The 10,438-nt window shown below is 38.9% G+C and overlaps 1 long non-coding RNA gene across 1 annotated transcript in view; it reads right to left on the bottom strand.

Moving 5' to 3' along the window:
• Positions 1-8,363, bottom strand: part of LOC125919397 (uncharacterized) — a 17,288-nt gene extending 8,925 nt beyond the window's left edge. Inside the window, exons 1-2 of the long non-coding RNA XR_007456759.1 lie at positions 8,104-8,363; positions 858-1,010 (exon numbers count right to left, since the gene is read on the bottom strand). This is a non-coding gene — a long non-coding RNA (uncharacterized LOC125919397). The remainder of the gene's footprint in view (positions 1-857; positions 1,011-8,103) is intronic.
• Positions 8,364-10,438: the final 2,075 nt, after the last annotated feature.

The following is a 10,438-nucleotide window of genomic DNA, read 5'->3' as shown; positions in this document are numbered from 1 at the left end:
TTTTTTTTTTTAATTTTTTTTTTTTCAACGTTCTTTATTTATTTTTGGGACAGAGAGAGACAGAGCATGAACGGGGGAGGGGCAGAGAGAGAGGGAGACACAGAATCGGAAACAGGCTCCAGGCTCCGAGCCATCAGCCCAGAGCCTGACGCGGGGCTCGAACTCACAGACCGCGAGATCGTGACCTGGCTGAAGTCGGACGCTTAACCGACTGCGCCACCCAGGCGCCCCCAGAAGCTTTTTATTTCGATGTAGTCCTAATAGTTTATTTTTGCTTTTGTTTCCCTGGCCTCAAGAGACAATTTTTTTTTTTTCAATACAAATTTTCAAGTTTCTGAGCATGTTAGTCGACTCAGGCTACCATAACAAAATACCACAGATGGTGGTTTACACATCAGAAATGTATTTTCTCCCAGTTCTGCAGGCTAGAGATCTAACATCAAGGTGTGACAGGGCTCATTTCTGGTGAGACCACCTTTCCCAGTTTGCCAATGGCCACCCATTCCCTGGCTGTGTCCCCACATGTCCCTTCCTTTGTGCAGGCATGAAGAGAGAGGGACTAGCTCTTCCTCCTCTTACACGACCACCAGTCCTATCAGAGTAGGCCCCACCCTTATGACCTCATATAACCTTAAATACCCCAGCTCCAAATCTAGTCAAAGTCAGTGTCAGGGTTTGAACATGTGGATTTGGCAGCGAGGAGAGACACAATTCAGTCCAAAACACTGGGTTTTACTCAAAGTGTGATTTTACATAATACTCTTTTCTGCCTTTTCAGTGTGCTTTACCAAACTAAGAGACGGTTTCAGTAAACCCTGAGCAGCTAGGAATCCTGGCTATGACTTCACAGTACTTACTTAGCAGAGAGTACTCTACCCAGAATTACTGAGTAACGTATTACTTCTTTTTGCAGAGAGTGACTCCTTACGAGCTCCTCCTGCCGTCTCAGCTTTCTCAGTCCCAAGATCTCACAATGCCAGTTATGGGTATATTCACATTCAGCAATAGTTCTGTTAAGGAAAGAAAAGTAAACAGAAATGGGACTAATTTTGGAGAAGTTTTCTATACCCCCCAAATGAAGATAATTATAAAGTTCTTAATTAAATAATAATATTGAGCCTGTCAATATGTACCACGGGCCTTAAAATTCATTGATTTTATAATTATCCTTTTCAGAATTTATCCTAAGGACGTCGTCCAAAATTTGGCCATAGATGTATGTAAAGCTGTCCATTGGCATTGTGTGTTAACAACAAAAATATCAGCAGCTTGCATAAGGGAATGGTTAAGTAAATTGTGATATAGTCTGACCCTTAAGTACTATATATACATTAAATGTAATGATTGCCTGAAAATGTGACATGAGACAAGAATATATTCACGAAACAGTATAAACTAATGTAACATTGTGTGTCAACTACACTTCAATTTTTAAAAAAAGTAATTATTACCTTAGAGGAAAAAACTTTTTTAATGTGCTAGAAAGGAAATGTGAGCCTTATGTGGTACTTGGTTCGGTTGTAAATAATGTTGACATAGTCATAACAATGTAAACAGAAAAGACTTTTCCTACTAAAAAAAAATGGTATCTGTAAAAGCAAAGGAGAAAGGAAATGTGTGAAGGTGTTCATTGGTAAGGGACAAATGGAGAAGAGGTAAGCTTTCGTCTTTCATAGAAGGAAGTCAGAAGATAATAAATAAAATGGAAAAACTCAAGAAATAACAACATAGAGATGCTATTTAAAGATGAAAAGTAGACACCAGAAGACATTGCTAAAACATCTGTGAGAAGGGAATATGGGGCTCAGAGAAGTAGACACAGGTAACTGCTGTTGGTGTTATAAGTCTAGTAAAAACAAAAATTTTGACTTTTAAAATTATATTTATGTATGTAACATTGGCAAAAATAAACAACTAACATTAAAATTTTAAAATAACGTAAACCAAACCCATGAGCAAATTTAGCAGGCCAGAATCTTTCAATCTACCGTACTTCCCTGACTCCTCTTAGGATAGAATTTTTTGTAAGTGTGAAGTCTGTTTCTAAACTCAGGGGCAATACTGCCATTTGCATTACTTAGCGTTTTGTAGCATTTTAAGGTCTAGTGAAGATACAGAACCACGTCAGCTCATCTGTCAGAAAAGTGGCGGATACAGAGGAACAGGTACGCACAGAGCTGGAAGAGCAAGATCTAGTCTTCGCGTCCAGAGTGATTCCCAGATATAACGATGAGCTTATATGGGAGCTGCTGTTTCTGCCATCAGAAGATCAGAAAATAGGGGAAATGCGATTGTTCGTTCCGGAGCACACCCCCCCCTAGCTGCAATCCACATCAGCAAAAGGGATGCTCTGTGTCCCACCTCTCAACACCCAAGAAGTTAGAAACAGCCTTGCTGCAAAGAACCGAATTCTCTGTGTCGAAGTCTGCCCAAAGCAACAAGAGAAGCACAGCCACCTGACTTCTGACTTCCGAATTTCAAGCGGAGATCTGGGGAAATCTCAGCTGTGAGGGAAGCTGAGAAATGCAGGCTTTGGCTTTCCAGCCCCTTTTCTTCAATAAGGCATGACCCAAAGGTCAGAATGGAGTTGAGTGAGCCAAAGAACAGTACTTTTACAAGGCATATATAATCTATACCTGCTAATTAACTAACAGGCCCCAGATGAGATGGGTCACCTGCTCTTGGTCTGGACTAAAGCTAATAAAGTTATTAATTCCTTAATGTGGAACAGTTAGGAGAGGTCCTAAAACTGATCCTCTCAGAAGGGCTAGAATTTGATGAAGAGTCAATGATTAATGATAGTTAATAACATTATATATTTATATATATTGTCTATCATATTATAACATTATGGCTGATATTCTGGACACTGAAAAACATGATAGGCATTCATGGAGAAAACAGTTTCAGACAAATAACCAATCTGGACAGAAAGATCTGCTGATGAGTTTATGGAGAGAGTGCAGAAAGGCAGATTAACTGGAAAATTTAACCCTGTATACCATTCAGATGATAGATTCAAGCCAACTCAGAATGGCTCTTTGTTTGCAGTAGAATTCAAGAAATCTTCTTTAACTGGATTTTAGTACACTCAACACTCTTTCTTATGTAAAGCGGGGGTTTAGTGCATCCAAAACTGAAGTAAGGGTCCTGTTCATGGGAAGTTTGAGAGTTTAACCCTAATAGTCAAGGAAGCATATGGGGTCATTCTGTGGTTTAGAAAACAAAAAAAAGTCAAAGGAAATACCAATATCTTAGAGCCCGTGGTAGGGATCATCCCAGTCCTAGTCAACTCCTTACTTTCTATGAAAAAGGGAGAGTTTAGAAAAGCCACCATTCCAGACACTAGGAGAATCTTTTTGTGTTTACTTTAAAAGGCGGCTATAGTGTTTAGAATAGTTTGCCCTTTGGCTAAAGGAGACTGTACACGCATACAACAAATACACATATCACATACATAAACACACATTTTTAAGGCTGGATTAAAATTCCAATATAAGTAGTGAAAGATTCCAAATGTTATTAGAAATACCTAATCTAATGTATGGATGTTCCTTCAACCAATTTTATCAATAAGAGACTGAATTGTCCCAGAAATAAGAGCAGTGTTGGTCCTTGGCACCTTTGCCCTCACGTTCAGTCCTAAGCTTCCCCCTCTTCTGCTCTGCTCTGTATGCAGAAGGTCTGACCAACAGGCTGTTTTTTCCCAGACCCCTTTGTCAACCGCCATCCTATTATATGTAAGCAATGAGAAAGGCTTATCAGAGATGCAGAAAGAAGAGAGAAGGGGCGGTATTTCCCCTTCTCTGCCTTGGGGATCATTTCTAGCGGGAATTCTCTCTCCTCCTTAACTGCAGCAGCAGGTGAAAGAGCCCACCCCGGTTCCAGCTTCCCTCTGGGATCCCAGGCCACCGAGCTCTGATAAATACCACCTCCTCCTTCTGTGCCTCCAGCAGTTACTAATCTCATACATGACAACTTTTGTTTTCTCAGTTGGACTCTGCTAAAATCATTGCAGAAATTCTTTTGTGTTGATCTATAGTTCTCCTTGGAGCAAGATGGCTGATACGTGGCCTGTGAGTCTTCTGAGTAGTTAACTTCAGTATTTTTTTTTAATTTGTTTATTAATTTTTCCTAGGGAGACTGGGGGGCAAAGAGTTCATTTGAGGTATTTCAAAGAATTTTTTATTGGGATAGTAAAAGGGCCTCTGTAAGTAATCGGGAGATAAAAGCCAGCCACCTTCCTCTGTTGAGAACACTGGTCCTCAACCTGGTTCTCCATCAGCATCATCTGGCGAGTGTCAGAAATCACCCCACCATGGAGATTCTGACGTAAATAGTATAGGATGAATGTGTTTTAGAGCAGTGGTTCCCAGACGAGCAGCATCGGTATTACCTGGGAACTAGTTAGAAATGCAAACTTTGTGGCCTCACCCTAGAACTACTGAATCAGAAACTTGAGATGGGCCCACAACATCTGTGTTTTTAACAAGCCCACTAGATAAGCTGGTGTATGCTGAACTTTTAAGAACCGCTATTTCAAAACTACCCAGGTGATTCTAATGTGTGGCCAAGTTTGAGAACCACTAGTTTTGGCATAGGCCATTGATAAAATCATAACTTTAATTAAACATGTATTTATCAAATACCTAATATGTCTTCAAATTTCCTGTTTCTCAACAAAAGACAAAAGTTGAGATTATTAATAAAATTTGAAACTGTGCAGAAGATGATATATAAAAAGAGAACTACAGTTTAAGAGCCACAAATATTCAACCACACAGAACACAAAAAGAAAAATAAATCAAGAAAGTTCCTCTTTCTGAATTAAAAATAGCTAATTAGATAGTAAATGTACTTCAGCAACAAGGCTGAGATCCATTGCAGAATGCCTAGGTCATTTCACACTTCTACAGCTTGCCTTCAGTAACACTACCTATTACCAGTAATAGGACAAAATTTTTATTATTGGAGATGACCTTAGATATCATGTAATCCAGCATTTTGCGATCAACAGTTCATAGACTCTGGGGCCCTCAGAGGTTTTCTGGCAATGTAGCAATTAAGATTATTTCGTATGTAGCAACAGTAACTCCAACTCAAACTAGTATAAATAATCAAATAGATTTTGTGTTCATGTAAGCCCACAGGTAGTGACAGCTTCAGGTGCAGCTTGAACCTGTGGGCTCCAAATCTGTTTCTCTGTGATTTTTTTTTTTATTTACTCTCCTGTTTGTATCAACCTTGACTTCAGACTTAATATCTCTCATTAAGAGATGTAGCCAAATGGCTTCAGCAATATCAAGCCTCGCATCAGCGTTGTGTGCCATTCAGAGAAAATGTCTCTCCAGGTAAATTCTGAGGAAAAAGAGAAAGCAAAACACAACAATCTTTTCTTTTTAGAAATCTCAAAAAAGTGTGTCCTCATTTGTGTTTAGGCCAGGCTGGTTTGTGGAACCTGATCCTGGAAGTCAGGAGAATTCACTGGGTTTCAGTCAATCAGGGCCCATCCCTAGAGCTAGGGATAAAGTTGTTTTTTCTTGAATCAAATGAAAAGCTGGGATGCTGTTGCCATGGAGGAGCTCATTGGATGCCAAGAAGCCTAAAATGGCAAATGTCTGCTATGTGTGGGAGAAGAGGAGTGTTTTTAAATTGATAAGTAAAATAATTGTCCAGATGTTTTGCTTTAATTGGAAGCATCTTAGAGCCTCCAAGAGTTTCCTAAATGAACATTCATGGCAGCCAGTGGAGATCAGATGGATATTCTCATGACTCATTCTGTCGGTTTACTATCCAGATCAATACTACTAGTTGAATGTTTTACTTGTTCTTCAGCTTCAAATAATTTGTATTCTTAATCATTTGTTATATAACTTAATACCTGTAGAGGACCACTGATTAGAGACAGAAAGACATACATGTTAACATATGTGGTTCATGTTCACACAGCACCTTCTGAGGATAGCACCATAAGTTATCATGGGAGAGCATCAGCACCTTTACCCTAGTGGGTACAATTTAACTGGGACTGTCAATCAAGGTGCCTCACTCTCCTAGAGCCAAGCAGTGAGCATGTGATCCAGAACAGGCCAATCCAATTCCCTTTTCCTTGGACTTTGACTCTTACCTGAGTGACCAAGGACAGGAGAGAATGGCAGAAGGTAATTCATCTCTGTCATGACACTTTGATAGGACTATTAAGTAGCTACAGCTCACAAAATTGAAGAGATTTACACATTTTTGCTCTTTCTCAGACCTGCACCTTGAGCCTCCTTTGATGTTTGAGTCACCCCAGAACACTCCAGTCAATTCTCTTTCTGCTTGAGTTTTTGTGAATAGGTTTCTACTATTTGCAAGGTATAATTGATACTGATACATACTAAGAAGAAGTATTAAGATGATAATTCTGAAATTTTTCTTCAAGACGGCCAACAATGAATAAATCGCTAGTCTGATCGAACTTTTTAGAGGCACATCAATATACCTCTAGTACTTCAAAAACCATTGTTGAAAGGGAAAATATAATACCATCTTATATAATGTGAGTTATAATTTGTTAGTTAGTATAAAGACCTTCTAAACTCTCAGCATGTTATTTGTGGGGAAGTGCTTGTAAATAGCAGCCTGAAGTATTTTCTTTTATCCCATCATTTACAAACAAAGACAAAAATCACAAAAATAAACGCTCTTTTTTAAAGAAAAATGTAAGAATTCTCAGCATAGATACAAAAGCAATTTTTGGTTAAGATTTGATGCATAATGAGTAGTTGAATTTTACTATATGTTTCAGTGTCTACTCACTCCCAAATAAAACACAATATAACATTATTTTTAGTTGGTTCATCAATAAACTATGCTTTTTCTCATACAATAGAATTCAGGAAGTTAAAAACTAAGCATTTTCTAAAGTCAAAACATATACTTAAATATATAGTGACTAATCCACAATGTTTATAAAAGCAATATTAAAAGAAAAGGAATAGGAATTTATACAGTAATCTTTCAAGACAAATCGATCTGAAAATTTTACATGCTTTTAAAATCATTTATCATATATGACACAAATAATATATATTTTTTAATTCCTAAGGAATTTCGATAGATTATATATTTAACTGAAAGGTGCTTGAGTAAAAAAAAAAAAAAATGGCTGAGGAACACTGATACACCTCCTTACTTGGTAGAAACCAGAGAGGTCACACAGATAACCGTGACCGACGAGACACAAGCACAGTTCCTTAGACTCTCAATGCCCATCAGATGTGCTTGCTTCCTGCTGCCACAAACGCACTTCGGTATTGCATACAAGTGAATTCTCATCAGCTTCTACCCCATCAGATCCCCAAACCATACATTTCTTGTAATTATTTATATGTACTATTGCTTATGTGCCTCCAGATGAATCTTGTATTGGACACATTTTGTGGCTAAAATTTAGAGCAGTAAACCAGGACCCCCGGCCCTTTGGACATTCTCAATGTTAAATGCTGTTGCTAAATTAGGGTTTCATAGGGCTGAGTTTACAGAGATTGAATTTCTAATATTCAAAAGAGGTGGAGTACTGACTCCCCTCCTCCAACTCTCTGTGAGGAGTTTGCCGTCTCACCAAGGTAGAGAGAATGGCCAGATATGAACTCTCATTGTGCTCCTTTGGTTGTTTTTGTTGCCCCGACTAAAGGCTTTGTAACAATTAATTCTGCTATCTCCAGCTGTCTCTGATGCAACTGATGTGTAAACTTCCAAGAGCTCAGGATCCTATGACATCGAAAGTCTGTAACTAACAAAGAATAATTCAGAGTCCCTGAACAAAATTATTCCCCTTGTTAAATCGACTGCCCGGATACCCAGGGGAGGAATAGCATTAGAAGGTTGGAGAAACTATGCTATCATACCTTTAAAATATTTTGTAAAAGTTTTATGTTAGTTTGAACTGGGGCCTTATCTGACTCCCATAATATAAATGTCGTGTGATTAAGAAAATCTCATTCTAGACAAAGAGTTTCCACGTTCCTTTAACCCAAGAAACCTAAGATCTCTTCAGCTACAAAAATTAATTAAACAAGCAAGCAAATAAATGGGAAGGAGTTTTAATCACTGTAATACCTGCCGATGTGCTCCACCCAGTTGGTTGGAATACCTGATGTGTGTTATTTCTGAAATAACGGCCAAAGACTCACTTCTCTTGAACAGTCTGAAGCTGGGCCTAGCATTCAAGTGAGCTCCTCCACGCCTGTGTCCTGTCCTGCAATTCAGGATTCAGGCCTAGTGTTCCTCTCTATCGCCTCCTGTTCTGATCAATATTGACTTTCATTTAAATCCCAGAGCCCTGCAGCAGACGGTTTTTCACCCCTTCAACAATTCTGTCTTTGTTCTTCTGTCAGCACGCAGTTCACAAGAAGCTGCCAACACCCCCCTTTTGTGATTTATCAGTGTCTTACCTGACAGTTCGGTCCTTATGACATCTCACAAAAATCTGCTTACTGCATAATATCCCTGAACTGTGGTATTAATACCAGCCTACCTCTACCTGGAAACCTCCAGGTAGAAGTGCCAGTCTTATATCTTCTTTGACGACCGTGGAAGCATAAAATTCAAGATCTTTATGAAAGTATGCCTTAGAATCAGGCTTACTCTTGGTTAGTGTCTCACCATTGTGTAAATAAGTAAATCTCCTCTCCTGCTCAATGGTCTGTTTCTTTAAATTCCCTAAGACCACCAAAGAGCCATGACCACTAACAAGAAGTAGGGAAGGGTATGGTCACCATGATATTTGCCATGATATTTGTTCATTCTTCGGTATTCCCGTCTTGGTGACATAGGCATAAAAGTTGTGTATTAATCAAATCCACCTTAATCCGAGGATGCCTCTGCTTACTTTTTCAACTCTAAAGCTCAGCTCTCTGATCTTTGAAATTGCAGTTTTTGTCAGAGAAAGCAACGGGACAGGCTAAGATTACTCATAAATACCGTGGAATGTCTGGAAGGCTGAGTGGAGCATAGGTAATGCAAACGCCATTCTAGAAGTGAAACCACATTTGTGGAAAAGGGAAGCCTTCAGGGAGCAAAATATCAGCAGAATCAGACTACAGAAGCTACAGAAAACAGAACTAGAATGTGCTTCAGATGTCTGTGAACAGCAAAGTTGATGTCTGTGTATTGGCAGACATTTACAATTACAGAGTAAATACTTGATTTCAGACTTCTCCTATGTGTCTAGTTTTTCTTTCTTCCTTTCTTTTTCTTCCTTTTTTATAGTGCAGGATGAGATCATATTTTTTTGACTTTCATCTTTTTAGGGCTGTTTATGTTTCCCTTTCCTTGACTGTATGGGTATCAAATATGGATTGCCTTTCTGATCTCTAAATGGAAACTGCTTTTTACAAATGCAGAAACCTGAACTGTATGATTTTGAATATATATATATATATATATATATATACATATTTTCATAGTCACTCATGAAGTCCAAAGTAAATGAGTTATTTTATTCACCTAAAAGCAATTAAAATAATAATCCCATTGAAAAATCTTAACAGATATTTAAAAATTATAATATACCTCTGTACAATGGAATGTAATTTTTTTTAATGTTTTATTTATTTTTGAGAGAGAGAGAGAGAAAGCTAGGGAGGGGCACAGAGAGAGGGAGACACAGAATCTGAAACAGGCTCCAGGCTCTGACCTGTCGGCACAGAGCCCGACGCGGGTCTCAAACTCACGAACCGTGAGATCATGACCTGAGCCGAAGTCGGACGCTGAACTGACTGAGCCACCCAGGCACCCCTACATTTACAAAGAGAAAAACAAGATATACCTTGGATACAATTGCTAGCACATTGTTCTGGATACCCTATGTACTCAATCCATTTAGCTGATCGGCAGGCTGGCTGATGGAAGGTCTATCTCTCTCAGGCAGCCTGAGAGGCACAATGGAAAGGCGCTGGACTAGGAGCCAGAAGATCAAATATCAGCTCTGCTGTGTCCCTGGGAAAATCTCTCAGCCTTTATAACTCTCAGTGTTTTCATCTGTAAAATAGGATAAAAATATCTTCTGGCCTGCCTGCTGGATTATTAGGAGAGTCAGAGAAGACAATGCATGTGCAAGCATTTTATGAATGCAAGGCATTAGTGATATAATTTTACTTAACTAGTAATTGATACTCTCCTGAGTTAAACCCACTTTTTCAGAAACTAAGGCAATTAGTTATGGCAGCTCACATATATCCCAAAGCTAAATTTGACATAAAAGCCTCAAGTTCAAAGGCCTGAACCATGTGTCCTGTCCTTAGGCCTGAAAATTATTCAATGTTTCCTAATGCTGTGGTCAGTCAGTTGGTGCCTCAGGATGGCATCAGCAGCATGCCAGTGATACTCAGCTCTATCTGGGGACAAGTTTTCCCCTGACCTCAGTATAATGGTGTTTCAACTGTCATGTGTT

The sequence above is a fragment of the Panthera uncia genome, chromosome B4, assembly GCF_023721935.1.
Source record: "Panthera uncia isolate 11264 chromosome B4, Puncia_PCG_1.0, whole genome shotgun sequence".
In the NCBI taxonomy this organism is placed as follows: domain Eukaryota; kingdom Metazoa; phylum Chordata; class Mammalia; order Carnivora; family Felidae; genus Panthera; species Panthera uncia.
Note: the sequence above shows the minus strand (reverse complement) of the source record. Positions and strands in the feature narration are given on the sequence as shown.